Source organism: Aythya ferina, assembly GCF_964211825.1.
Source record: "Aythya ferina genome assembly, chromosome: 1".
Classification (NCBI taxonomy): domain Eukaryota; kingdom Metazoa; phylum Chordata; class Aves; order Anseriformes; family Anatidae; genus Aythya; species Aythya ferina.
Window position 1 is genome coordinate 100,313,296 of NC_140296.1, and position 15,422 is coordinate 100,328,717.

At 39.2% G+C, this 15,422-nt stretch overlaps 1 long non-coding RNA gene across 1 annotated transcript in view; it reads left to right on the forward strand.

Annotated features, from left to right (window-relative positions):
• Nucleotides 1-13,850, forward strand: part of LOC311442115 — a 170,974-nt gene extending 157,124 nt beyond the window's left edge. Inside the window, exon 6 of the long non-coding RNA XR_014696450.1 lies at nt 13,064-13,850. This is a non-coding gene — a long non-coding RNA (uncharacterized lncRNA). The remainder of the gene's footprint in view (nt 1-13,063) is intronic.
• The last annotated feature ends 1,572 nt before the right edge of the window (nt 13,851-15,422 follow it).

The window sequence follows — 15,422 nt, forward strand, 5'->3', positions numbered from 1 at the left end:
GTCCATCTGGGGACTTAAAACCACCAAAGCTTTTTACATCAACCCAACTGCAATTACAAGACTCCTCCTGGGTCCTGAAGCCCACTGGATATGGAAACCTCTAGTGTTACTTCTCTAAAAAAGAAAACTAAGTAGTATAAACACATTCAAAACATGATCCCTACAGCTGGTAACTCAATTTTAATTTTAAATATCTAGTGCAGTGTATGCATGCACTAGTCATTCTTTTTGTTAAGATGAAACATGGTTTAGAATAAACAGCAAAGTTTGATACAGAGCAACAAGTACTAATGAATTTTAACTTACCTGACTGTGTAAATGGGCTCTGATTACCTTCCCATGCTGATTGCTAAAAGGAGACTTTCTGAATAGAAAAGTCATGTAGACTTAATTCAGGAAAACAGTGATGCAAAAATTGAACTTAGCTCACTGGAAAGTATAAATTGAGGATTCCTAGAGAGATAACAAATTACCTGAGAATAATTTGGCTAATCAGTGAGCCATTGAAAGTGCTGCACCGTACTTCAATATTCTTAGAGCTTTTGTGCATGCTTATATATTTTAATTGGAAAAAATACAGATTTTTTGCCACCTGGTGTTTTTACATGCTGCTTAGCTGTGGGATATGAATAGATTGCAATATATGGACTAATAATCTAAATAATAACATAGCTATTAATTCGGTATTATTGTGAAAAGGAACGACAGCTTGAGTATACTAAGTGTATTCCTGCTTTCCTTTCTCAAAGAGTTATTATCTACATATAAAGATTATGTTGAATTACTGCTTGCAAAGGAGGAATTCACCACGTAGGGGATGATGCGATTACTTGATAATAGTGTTTTTTTTTTTAATCTCCTAAGCAAAGGCATAACAAGATCCAACAGCTGGAAATTTAAGTCAGTTAAGTCAAACTGGAGAGACAGTGAGAACAGCTGGCAATGAGGGCAAACACTCATTGGAACAGATTACTAAGAGGCTTGGTAAATTTTCATTTTCTTGTTTTGTGACTAGCCGTTTCTCAAGGGATTGCAGTCTGATTTGACAGATACTGAAGTTACGTGAAGGTGTTTTATATTCTATGTAATGCACAAGGTCAGGCTTCTTAAATATATGAAAATACCTACTGTGAATATTGCTTTTGTCTAAAATGTCTAGATGACTACAGAGATGCACAAAAGGTAGCTTAAAATTCAATTGGCTAATGGGTCACAACATTACTGTACTTAAACAAGTAACTTCTGATAGCCTGTGTTGTGGTGGTTTTACCGTGCTGGGCAGCTAAACCCCACAACCGCTCTCTCACTCCCCCTCCTTTAGATAAGGAGGGGGAGAAGTAAAGCAAAGAACAACTCACGGGTTGAGATAAGGATAATTTAATTAAAGGGAAATAATTATAATAATTAAATAAAGACTACCATGAACTAAACAATTTAACTAAGGGGAAATAAAAGGGAAAGGGGAAAAAGGGAGGAAAACAAACAAACAAAATAAATGAAAGCTATATGGAAGTGCAGAGGAAAGAAATTACTCTCTACTTCCCACAAATGAGCGATGATTGACCATGTCCTTGAAGCAAGGCCTCAACGCACGCAGCCGGTGTTTGAGAGGAGGACCGACGTCTTCTCAACGAGAGCCCACCCCTCCCCTCTTCTTCCTGTTTCCACCTTTTATTGCTGAGTGTGACACCACATGGTATGGAATGTGCACTTAGATGTGCACAAGTCGATGGGGCCAGATGGGATCCACCCAAGGGTACTGAGGGAACTGGCAGAGGAGCTGGCCAAGCCGCTGTCCATCATTTATCAACAGTCCTGGCTATCGGGGGAGGTCCCAATCGACTGGCGGCTAGCAAACGTGACGCCCATCTACAAGAAGGGCCGGAGGGCAGACCCAGGAAACTACAGGCCTGTCAGTTTGACCTCAGTGCCAGGAAAGCTCATGGAGCAGATCCTCCTGAGAGTCATCATGCAGCACTTGAAGGGGAAGCAGGCGATCAGGCCCAGTCAGCATGGCTTTATGAAAGGCAGGTCATGCCTGACGAACCTGATCTCCTTCTATGACAGAGTGACGCGCTGGGTGGATGAGGGAAAGGCTGTGGATGTGGTCTACCTTGACTTCAGCAAGGCTTTTGACACCGTCTCCCACAGCATTCTCCTCAAGAAACTGGCTGCTCTTGGCTTGGACTGGCGCACGCTTCGTTGGGTTAGAAACTGGCTGGATAGCCGGGCCCAAAGAGTCGTGGTGAATGGAGCCAAGTCCAGTTGGAGGCCAGTCACTAGTGGCGTCCCCCAGGGCTCAGTGCTGGGGCCGGTCCTCTTTAATATCTTCATCGATGATCTGGACGAGGGCATCGAGTGCACCCTCAGTAAGTTTGCAGATGACACCAAGTTAGGTGCGTGTGTCGATCTGCTTGAGGGTAGGAAAGCTCTGCAGGAGGATCTGGATAGGCTGGACCGATGGGCTGAGGTCAACTGCATGAAGTTTAACAAGGCCAAGTGCCGGGTCCTGCACCTGGGGCGCAATAACCCCAAGCAGAGCTACAGGCTGGGAGAGGAATGGTTGGAAAGCTGCCAGGCAGAGAAGGACCTGGGAGTGATGGTGGACAGTCGGCTGAATATGAGCCAGCAGTGTGCTCAGGTGGCCAAGAAGGCCAACGGCATCCTGGCTTGTATCAGGAACAGCGTGACCAGCAGGGCTAGGGAGGTGATCGTCCCCCTGTACTCAGCTCTGGTGAGGCCGCACCTCGAGTACTGTGTTCAGTTTTGGGCCCCTCGCTACAAGAAGGACATCGAGGTGCTTGAGCGGGTGCAGAGAAGGGCGACGAAGCTGGTGAGGGGCCTGGAGAACAAGTCCTACGAGGAGCGGCTGAGGGAGCTGGGCTTGTTCAGCCTGGAGAAGAGGAGGCTCAGGGGTGACCTTATTGCTCTTTACAGATACCTTAAAGGAGGCTGTAGAGAGGTGGGGGTTGGCCTGTTCTCCCACGTGCCTGGTGACAGGATGAGGGGGAATGGGCTTAAGTTGAGCCAGGGGAGTTTTAGGTTAGATGTTAGGAAGAACTTCTTTACAGAAAGGGTTGTGAGGCATTGGAACAGGCTGCCCAGGGAAGTGGTGGAGTCACCATCCCTGGAAGTCTTCAAAAGACGCTTAGATGTAGAGCTTAGGGATATGGTTTAGTGGAGGGCTGTTAGCGTTAGGTTGGAGGTTGGACTCGATGACCTTGAGGTCTCTTCCAACCTAGAAAATTCTGTGATTCTGTGATTCTGTGAATATCCCTTTGATTGGTTTAGGTCAGCTGCCCTAGTGATGTTTCTCTCCTCACTTTTTTGCCCACCCCCTAGGAGGGTTAGAGAAAGGCCCAATGCTGTGCCACTGCTGCTCAGCAGTAGACACAACACTGGTGTGATAACACTGCTGTTCCAGCTACAAGTACAGAGTACGGCACTGTATGGGCTGCTGCCGGGAAAGTTAACATTCCAGCCAGACCCAGTACAACCTCCACCCCTTATTCCATAACATTTGTGTCACACTCAGATCCCCATACTTTAGCATACAAGCATTCTCATCATTATCCCTTGTCCTTTAACAGGACAAGGATTTAACAGGACAAGATTAATAGGCAGATGTATCTTTTCATTCCATAGGTCTTTCTTGGAAAATGTTCATAAGAACTGTTGATGATTAGGTCTTCATCTGCCAAAGTGGCCACTCAAGGCAGGCGGAGTTGGATGTCTGGACACCAGCACCAGCTTAGCTCAAGTCCTTGTTGCACTGCCCGGCTCCTTGCAAAGTTGACCTGTCGTTGATCCTACAGCATCTTCCTACAACATATAACTTAGATTATAGATTAGTTTTCTCTCAATGTCAAATCTCCTTGAGGCACACACTTGATATCCCCATTCTTTTGCATGACCCACCAGGTATACCCTGGTCCTTGGGCGAAGACAATCCCACGAGTGGGTTTGCCTTTTCCCGAGGCAGGAGCAACCCACACTGCCTTCCCCATCCACCTTCCTATATGCACTACGGGAACCTTAGCTCCTTTCACAGTGTGTAGGGGTTTTGTTTCGGCAGGACCAGCACGGCTGTCAGACCCCCTATTGTTAACTAGCCAAGTGGCTTCTGGTAGATTTGTGTCCCATTGTTTCCACGTCCTCATCCCCGGAGCCCCGGAGCGCCCTCGCTCCCCCGGCCCCGCTGCCGCTGTCGCTGCCGGTGCCGGTGCCGGTCCCGGTGCCGCCCGGCGCAGGCACCCACAGTGCCTGCAGTGCCGGGAAAGTTAACATTCCAGCCAGACCCAGTACATGTGTGTTGGTGGAGGGGAATGCTTTGGTAATATAACTTAGCTAAGAAGAGGTATATTTATACCTCACTACCGTCAGTGCCTGCTGGAATCATGGCTTCCATGCTATGGGCTAGATGGTGAAAGGCCTGCTGCTGCTGACAAAGTATTTTTGGTCCTACTTGTTCTGGGAAGATTACTCACTTGCATCAATTATGGATGGGTTTGTGGGTGTTGCTAAGACGAGCTAGGAAGAGACAATATGGTGACATTTCTTGAACTATAATTGCAATAATGTGCTGGAAATCTGCTTTTATTGCATCTCGTCAACCTTCTGAGTGAAAAGTGGAGGAGGATGAACTACTATCAGTATGTTCTGCTGTCGGTTTTTGCTTTAGTCATAACCAAATGGTCATGTGTAAAAAAACTCCATCAATGGGGGATGTAATTCCTTTCAGGAAGGAAGTTTCTTTTCTGTTTGTGTCTTTAGGATATCTTGGCCAAGTTAAAGGTTTGCTCCATTCCACTGTGATGCAGTGGAATGCATAGCACCTACATGCTATTATATAGTATCCAGGCCCTTGTAGAACAGCTTTTGATTCTTTCCTAAATGATAAAACATGCTTTTCAGGAGGATGATGTGAGAGATGCTTTGCTTACCTGACATTGCCAGGAACAGTCTTTTAATGTGGAAAAATGGAATCCAAATATTTCTCTTCCATAACCACTTTGTTATAAACTGCTTTGTTATTGTTAGGAAAAACAAAGAAACAAACAAAAAAAACAGAATGGCCCTGCTATGGAAGGATCTGTGAAAAAATTAAGAGCTCATCAAAGATTTTATCTTTTGGTATACGTGTAAAGCAAAATTTCATCAGCTTAATATCATTTTAGATCGATCATGTCTTTATTATTATTATTATTATTATTATTAAGGAAAAAAAAAAAAAGAAAACCTTGACCTGGAATAACAGGCTTGCTGACATGAAATGTAGAATCATAGATAGTTACAGTGATATTACAAGTATATAACATGTTTAGATCTGGAGAACAAGTCCTACGAGGAGCGGCTGAGGGAGCTGGGCTTGTTCAGCCTGGAGAAGAGGAGGCTCAGGGGCGACCTTATCACTCTTTATAATTACATTACATTAAATGTAGAGAGGTGGGGGTTGGTCTATTCTCCCACCTGCCTAGTGACAGGACGAGGGGGAGTGGGCTTAAGTTGAGCCAGGGGAGTTTTAGGTTAGATGTTAGGAAGAACTTCTTTACAGAAAGGGTTGTGAGGCATTGGAACAGGCTGCCCAGGGAAGTGGTGGAGTCACCATCCCTGGAAGTCTTCAAAAGACGCTTAGATGTAGAGCTTAGGGATATGGTTTAGTGGGGACTGCTAGCGTTAGGTCAGAGGTTGGACTCGATGATCTTGAGGTCTCTTCCAACCTAGAAATTCTGTGTGTCTGTGTGTCTGACCAGTGCAAGTGTATTAGTTATTTTTGAAAATGCTGAGTACACTTCTTGAGTAGTAGTTCCCATTTTTCTTTTAAAAAATATTATGATGATTAATCTTCTTTTATTACAGTTGATAGCAATGACTAACATAAAATGAACAAAATAATTGTACATTTTCTGATAAAATAGAAAAGAAAATATTCACAAAGAATAAGGATTAAAAACAAATACAGTGCTCATCAGAAACAGCTAACAGAGGAACTATAATAGAAGGAAAGAATTCAGTTAAACTGCATGCTTCAAAACACATGGCTAGTAGATGGAGAGAGATATATCAGCTACATTAAGAGGGATCAATAATTAATCTTTTCTAAGAGGAATAAGAGACAAGTGTGTGCTTTTAGTGAGAAGGAATTAAATACAGTCAAGATATCAAAAACATGCATCATAAAATATGAATAGTGAGACTGAGTGATGAAACAACTCAATTCTATTCAACTTGAAGTCATGTGGTCTCGCTAACGGCAACTCCCTAGCTTCATCAGGAAGGAGCAATAACCTTTCCGAAGAAATAAATGTGCTTTCATTTGAAATTAAAAAATGAATATCTTTTTAACATTCAAAACAAATTACTGTATCTGAATCTAAAAAGTTATTTGTTATCTGATACTTAAATGTGTAATGATGATGAATATGGAATGTAGTTGCAAAATAATTCTGGACAAGGGTAACTAATGAAGCAAAATGCAAATGGTTTAAAAAAAATGCGAACTGGCAGATTCAAACTATTTCAAGACTAGCAATGAAAAAAGTCCATTTGAAAAATGAGGAAATTAAAACTTAGGACAACAACTTGTTTCACAGAATAATGACGGCTTTTTTTTTTTTTTTTTTTTTTTAAGTTTATATCTCTGTAGAGGCACAGAAGGGAACAATAAATAAAAGCGATTTTTATGCACAGCAATAAAGCTCTTGAAGGTTCTTGCTCTTCTTTTCAACTGGAGTGCTTTCTCTACCCCAACAAATGAAGATCCACATTAATTTATTGTGCTGTTCTTGTCTTATATACTGAAGCTATAAGAATATCAAGTGTTACAATAGCCAAGATGACTATGGTTTATTTTCAGAGTATTTATGAAAATTTCTGCACTGATACTCTAGAACTTGAAGTTGCCTTTTCCTTTTTCTCTGTTTTTCCCTCTCTTCGTGTTCCAGTGGTGCTTCAAGGAGCTGCTATTAAAATTAATCATCTGAGTATGGCACAAGCATCACTTGAGAATGCTTCCTATTGTGCCTCATCAGCGAGCATAAACACTTCTGAGTACATCGATAATTGGTCTCACTTACAATGGTAGCTTTTATGATGTGAACAGCTGTCCAGTAGATGCTGGACTGGGAAGAGTGGATTGCAAAATGGGAACCGATAATGGCTGGAGTTAACATCTGTGCTGCATTTGAGTCAATGACTGGCAAATGATGATACAAAACTTAGGAGGAGTAATTTTTATTCTAAAAAGGTGGGGAGACCTCTTTAAGTCAAGGCTATCATGACATTCTCCTTTTGTTTCTGCACTACCATGCTCCTTTTGTTTCTGCACTACCATGCTTGATCCCTATTTTAATTTTCAGAGACTGTATGTGATTAGGAGATGTGAAATAAAATACAACATCAAGCAAAATTAGTCCTCAGAGGGAAGAATTAAAAAATGTATTTTCAATTTGTGCTAAAGCTATATTATCTACACAATTCATAAAAAAATAGGATGAGATTGAAATTAAAATTAAAAAAAAAAAAATGTTGTTTAGAAGCAATACCATCTTTTGTATGGAGAAGGACAGGGTATGTGAGAATGGAAAAAAGGAAAGAAATTCTTAAGTATTTGTGAATCTGTGGCATCACTAGTAGGTAATTTTCCTGTTACTAATATATGTCTTCATTTAAAAAAAAAAATGTTCTGCTTGGATAAATACCTTTTTAATTCTCTTGGAAAGTAACTTTTGGCTAGTATCAGTAGAAATCTGTAGTTCTTATATTAATGCTGTCTGCAGAATTTCAACAAAACAAATTTTATTGTGATACAAGATGAAGGCATGCATTCTTTTCTAAGAATGAAAGAAATAAATGGTAGAAAATTATAGGAGCAAATGATAGTGAAATCCAAGTAAAGATTTTAGTAACAATCAGAATTCCACAGATTCTTTTAAAAGGAAAAAAAATTAGTTGCAGAACATATCGGGGCATAATAGTCACTGCCGTATTTTGCTGGAGTTTGCATTTTGTGGTGGGTTAACTGGGTCTATTTTTATGGGCAAAGACCAGATAAACGGACACATTTAATCTTTGAACTGTATCTGCTTAAATATTTGGTAATGTTTTTGGTGATTATCAACATGACTATTATCACACACACACACAAAAAAAAAGACAGAAAGGGAAGATAAATAGCCCTGTAACTGTCTGTGCTGGTTTAATCTTAGGAATTATGCTCTGATTTTACCCATCACCTGCAGGGCAGCATGTGTCTAAATGTGCTATCAGGTCACCAATGGCAACAAAAGTCCTGTTTAGAAAATCATGTGTGTATCAGATGGCGCATATTTTGTAAACCTGGCTAGAAGCTGCAATTTGATGTTTGCTATGGAAGTAATGCTGCATGAAGAAAAGAGCTTCTGAACTTTGAGCTTGCTGAAAAGCTTCTAATGAGCATGGAAGGTCATATAGCACATGAGGGCATGACTAGCTTTTCTGTGTGATGAAAAGTATAACAGAGGTGAGCAGCAAAGGCACTGTGCTGCTTTCACATTCAAGGAGTCCCTGAAATGAGAGCTGTTGCAGCATTTCTGCATGCTGCTTTATGTATTTTGATTGATAGTGAAAACTGCTGATATGCTAGAGAAACTCCCTATTGTGCATATTATAGCAACTTAATTCTTGCAGAAGGAGCTTTTCCTGACAGTTTACTGGAAGAAAACATGTAGTAGTGACTTACAACTTTTTTATTCTTTCAAAATCAACCTGGGGGAGAAAACGTTGCTGTGGCAGAGGGAATAGGGATGAGGAGGAACACCTGGAAGCTGATACAAGGCTCAAACTATCCAGTATTCCTGAGAAGCATTGATAATTACTACTACACTTTTTTTCTGTGTCTGTATTTGGTGGTAAGCTACTTTTCACATATCAGTGTGGTAGGTAGGACCAGAAAGTTAACAGTTAACATGAGTAATTGAAGGGATGACTGCTTGCAAGGGAATTGCTTTTTTTTTTCATAAAACATGAGTAAAGTTGAGATCCAGTCTGCGATTTTACCAAAGTAAGGGGGATCTCTCAGTAGGCTTTTTTTCCCTTTTAAAACCCCATGTTTATAGTACATCAAGACATGATTATTTTGGGCAAGGTCAGACTTAAAATGTAAGTAGTCTCAAATTAGCATTGCACATGTTTTGCTGTATTACCGTAATGCTGTAATTAGTAAAACATATATTGTCTACCTAAAGAGAAGCGTTAATATATGTGTGTATATATATTTATATGTATACGTATATATGTATATATGTATATATATATATATATATATTTTTTTTTTTTTTCCCCCCAGGGTCTTTATCTTCTTGTCTTTATCTTGACCAACATGCTAGGTCCAATTTGAGAACTATAGCTTAACAAAGCATTATTTAAGGGTTTTACAATTTATATTGCCCTGTACTTTTAAATGTATCTTCAGTTTTGTCAGGTTCTAACTCTCAGGAGGAGGAGGAATGTAGACTTTTTCATGAAACTATAATGTGCTTAAATGTATACAGCTGAATAGTGTACTAAAAGTGTCATGTTTTATACTGAACAATAATTGTAATGTCTACCAGTCGAAAAGAGTACTGAGGTGCACTACTTACTGCCTTTTATTTTTTAATTTGGTTTGTAACTACAAATCTCTGAGGATTCTGGCAGTCAGACTAAAGACAGACTAAAGAAATGCAAATAGGAGTGTGGTTTTTTTTTGGATATGTGTTTGCTGAAAAAAATGTAAGACTGAGTTGACTGGGAGATTTACAATTTTTATGCTGAATATACTATTTTTTTTGTTGCACTGTCGACAGAATGATACTGGAGTATTTTCCCAAGTTATCTGTGGTTACTGCTTACCCTGAGTATGGAGGGTGCAGATTTTGTTATTTTCTTAAAAAGTTGATTTTCTTAAAAAGGTTCCTTCTTAAACAGGTTTGAATTTTAGGAGTTTTACTGGATGGAAATCTCTCCTTAGAGATGGTTTTATTCGATGTAAATAAATATTCACTGTGCTTGAGAGAATGTGAGCATGATAACATCCTGTTGGATAATTCATACAGTGGTGGCTCTATTCTGCCCCGCAATATGAAGTTATTTAGGGAAGCCCACTGTTTAACCAGCTGTTTTTCATAATGAATTAAAGTTACATCCTGAGAATTTTTACCAGCATGTGTTGCCATTAGTGAGCATCAGTAAACTTGTGTTACTTTACTTCAGCAACTGCTACACTAAGAAAGTAATATTGCTGGATAAAACAAGGTTTATTTATTAGACCATTGTACATATTCCTAGGAGATGAGAGTGTGTGGGTAGGAGTATTTTGTTTTGGTTGCACCGAATATATAAGTGAACAGGATAATGGCTTAGTTGAGTCTGATGCTGACATTCCCTGTGGCCTTACGGTTAGGGGATTCTCCAGGGGAAGTAAAAGATGTGGCATTGTATTTCTTCCAGAAGTGGAGATGACTGAACCAGAGCTGCTAAATCTGAGGTGAACACCAGAAGCCCAGAGTTACCGGGTGAGAAGTAGTACTGCCTGCCTTCCCAGTTGGTGTCAAAATACTACCACATTCACTTTTCATTTGTTATGGTCTCTCCAAAGTGAAGTTTCTAAATGGGGGGGGAAGGTAAATTTTTTTGGTTGAAAAATGTGTGGAGCTGGCACATCAAAACAGATTTTATCCCCCCCTCCAATTTAGTAGGTGAACTGGTGAATGGAAAAGTCATTTACTTGCACAGTGATAGAAGTGAGGCCTGTATCCTCTTTTTGTCTGGGATAACTTATGTTTTGTCATTTACTCCTGAATACATACTAACAGTAATTACCAGGGCTACAGTATTGTGGCAGCAGCAGCAATCATTCTTTCCCTGTAAATATCTAACACAATGAGGTCTTGTGGTACTTAGCTTCTCCACAGCTGCTCTGTGATGGGTGAGCTGGTAAGCAAGCTGGGATTGCTCCGCATTGTCCCTTCTCCCACCCCTGACCAGCTCCTCTGGTGGGAAGTAGTGCTGTGGAAAGGTCCTGACGTCTTCAGCAATCCTGTACTGAGAAGAGCAGTATCTGTACCAGGCTTGGTTCACTGCTGAAGTACCAAATTACGAAGGAGACATGATAGTGCTAGAAATAAATTCATTCCAGTAATGGTGAGACATGCTTTATGTAAAATCTCAATGGCATTTTGTCTAATTCTTCATTTTAATAGTTCTTGAGAGAATGTATGGTAAGGTCTTAAGGGCCCGATGTGACTTGTTACTGCCCCAGGCAGAGGATGGAGAACATGTTGCAGAATTTTGTGGGCTTCTCTCATTATCTTCAATTTTGCTGAATCTTCTAAAGACAATGACTTAGCTGATTTTAGCAGAGAAGCGCAATGGAAATATCTTCCATAATGAGTGGCCTCGCAGTTTAGAACTACCATTTTGCCTACTCCAAAAATGATGCAGTGAAGGCTGTGGGCTCTCCCAACTGTTTTCTGTAGTGGATTACAGTTTCCTATTTCTAGAATTTCTGAAGGTGTCCCATCTGCAGCTTGCTTGTATCATGCCACTTAAATGACTATTGTTACCAGCAAACTAACTTTGTAAAATGAAGCAAGTTTTATTTTCACTTTGAATTCCTTGGGACATGTATTATTTGTTGTGCCATTTCAAGTTACTTGAAATTTCTTTTTGTTATGGAAATCTGAAAGTGATGTTTGATATGGTTTCATAAAAATGAAGTCAGCTCGCGTGTTTAAAGGTTTTTGAGGTACTCTGTGTTCCCCTGTTCATCCACATTTTTCTATTTTAATTTATCCCCATAATTAATGAGTGTTTTTTTTGTTTGTTTGTTTGTTTGTTTTTTTTTTTTTTTTTCTTACTTAGAAAAATCTTCATTTCATTTTGGATTCTAGTCTGATTTAATTGACTTGTGAATCTGTGAAGAAAATACTAACCCACAGTTTTACTCTGTGCCAAACTTCCATAGAAATAACTTGGTTTCTTAAATCTTTTTCATTATAACTTTATGTAACTAATCTTGATCTTCACAAAGAAAATAATACATTTAGTTATATTTAGCATTCTGTCAACTGCTGAATTGTGGAGTTGGAAATTACTTCTGAATAGCACGGAACTTGCTGTGAATTGAATTCAGATAGGACATAAAAACTGGAAGTCTGTTATAACAGACCAGTTATCCATAGCATCTTTATTTTAAGTAGGTGAAGGGTTGTGTTCTCCCTTTCAGGACTTTGCTCATAAGTTTTTCTTAGCACATCTTTGTAAAGGCACCTGGCTGCCTTTATGCTACCTTAAACCTCTGCTGATTTTGCTGGCATATCTCACTCCCGTCTCTCTGCTCCCCTAGCTGATAGGGTGGCGTCTCAGTCAAATGCAAGATGACTTGTACACATGTTTTAGGCACAGATTTCAAGTGAGGTGAAAAATTCACTAAGTTATGTTATTCATGCAAACAGAACAATTTCTTACCTTACACCATGCATGATGGATGACCCAGTAAATTTATTTTTATGGCACACATGTGCTTATCAATCTTCAAAAGGTAGTCTGGGTTAATGCCAGCACTACCTTTCTAGTGCTGAATAAAGAAGAAAAAACAAACAACAACAAAACCATACTACAGAGCAAATATTTGTCATGCTCTGTTCTTTGTCTTTCCATGGCTTTCCTGAAAGAGGAATTTTTCATGGTCAATTTGAGTTATTAAAAACTAATATCAAAGACTTCTAATAAAAAGGTTTTAGTTCTATTTTCTAAAGTACATAGAAATTCTTCTTAAATGTGATGAGTCAAAATACTGGTATTCAGTACATTTAGCAAAAAATGCTAAAAATAACTTAAGACATGGATAATTTTAGTCTATCCTGCTCAACTATAAAAAAAATGCATTTTTTAATAGAAGAATAGTTAAAGTACATGTCAAAAAGTCTGCATAAAAAGTTCAATATCTGCAAGGATAACAGAAATGGACAAGTTCTATTTCTGTTAGCCATCTGAATAAATTCTGATTTTAAACCCTCACTTTCTCTGTATTCTCCTTCTACAGCAATCACCACATTTGTTCCTTACTGTTACACCATGCCTTTCTGCAACAAGAGAAGTGTGCCACTTGAGGGTTATAGACCCAGTATTTACCTAAAAGATGGAAAATTCCAACTGATGTGTGCTATTTTCTCTTTCATGTATCTATTATACATTTCCTTGAAGTGGGGTTTTGTTTAGTATTAGTGGGATTCTTTGGGAACAAACTCATTTGACTCTTGATTGTAATACACCATAAATGTTTGTTCATTGTCTTTTGTATTATAAAAACAAGGAGTTCTGTTTGAGGTGCGGGAGTTGCGAAAGCTCCCTGCTAAAAGTAAGGAGCTGTATAATGCTTGGCTAGACACTATGAAAATTCTTTTGCTTAATGTAACAAAAAAGAGAACCCCCTTCTCTCCTTCTGCATCTCAGTTGTCTCTTTTGTTCAAAGACACTGCTGCAAAGCTCATGTAACCATTAGTTGCTAAACTAGTGTATCAACATCCTGCCTTCCTGTCTCACGCTGGGCCAACATGACCAAATGAAAAAAGAAGTTGAACCACAACACCGAGGAAGACTACGACCTTCATCTTCATGACCACCAGAGGGACAGAGACGACCCCCTAGCAACAGTGCGCGCAGTCGCAGAATATACCAGGATGTGCTGCGTAATCCCGGAATTACCAAGATATAAAAAGGGACCCTGGCGGGGGTGAGGTGCGCGCCGTTGGCGGAGCCGAGACTCCCCGGCCGCCCAGCGCTGTTTTGCTTGCTGTTGGCTTACTCAATAAATTCCTTTCTCTGGTTAATACAATGCTCTCTGAAAAATTAATTAAGGGGGCAATTTATAACATTGATCACCTGACTCAAAATAAGTTTAGAAAAACAATACTCATAGGAAAGCTCTTTGAATTCAGAAGGTGATATACATATGTTACACACAGTTATGTGCATAAGAATCCTAAAATAGGGAGTATACTGCAATATATGTGAAATTTGACTGTCTCTCTTTTTTTTTTTTTTTCCTTGATCTTGAGAAGATAACTGTACAGAACCCAGAAACAACATCCTTTCCTGAAGAAAGAATGACTGAGAGGGATGTGCAAGATTCATTTTACTCAGAGTAGAAAGTAGCTTTTCAGGTCCTTCGTGCTGTTTATTTTTCTGGTTTAGGGCTGTATACTGGCTTTTAATCTTAGACTCTCTGAGCATTTTCTGTATCTCCCTTAAACACACACATGCAAATACGTGAGTAGACAGGCAAATTGGTAAGTTTGTACCTGTCAACCTACCTGAATATTGAAGCTTGATAAACACTTGTTCAGAGAATATCTTCAGGTTATTTGCTTATTTTTGAATCCGGCAAATTTCCATAAAATGTTTAAAATCTACTGAAGTAAACCTTGAAATGAGGGGTGCTATATGCAAACATTTTTCTGATACTGATTTAAAAGTTTTCCATTGCAAACTCAGTTTGCATTTTCATCCTAACAGGACTATTGATAGAGTGAATTATATTCAAGTGAGAATGAGAGAAAAATCATATGTACTCAAGAAAACTCATCTAGCAGTACTGAAATGCTTTTCATTACATTATGGCTGCTCAGAACTTTCCAGGAACGAGGGACACGTCTGCGCAACCTCCATATTTTTTTTCATTCTGCTATTTTAAAGTAAATTATTTAAAGTACCTAATTTGTAGTATTCAGAATCTCAACACATTTTGCGTGTTCTGGAAGACATAACTCTTCAGAGCATTTGTAACTAATCCCTGTTTTATTAAGCTTCTAAAGTGAACAGAACTCATCTACTTCTTTGTTCCTCATGGAACCTCTCACGAGATCTCTCTCTTGTTTCGGACACTTGAGAAAAAAACACAGCGTGTATATGGAAAAGAGGAAGAAAATTCTGTTCTACAAAGTGTATGTCCCTTCAGAACAGTTCACCTCACCCTTTAGTTATGTAAGGAATATACTGTACCTGTCATACAACTTTCAGGAAAAATACTTATTTCAGATATAGTTCAGACTATGCAATGTATTATTTGTATAGATATTTAATAAAGTGTTAGATAGCTAACATGCTTAGCCCAGGTGACCAAACAGTGTCATGGGTGTCAAGGAATGAAGAATTTATCTAGTCTTAGCAAAGGCAAGTTTTTTTTTTTTTCTTTTTTTTTTTTTGAGAACTTATTTTTTCTGTTACAGTTCAGAACTGATACGCTGTCTTGTTTGCAAGCAACTATAAGAATTCATTATGTCTAGTTATTACAGCTAGCTGAACAATTATATTACATTAAATTCCTTAAGAGATGAGAAATGTCAACATTATTAAAAACCTATGTCCAAACCAGGAATGCTTAGTAATTCTACCTTGCATAG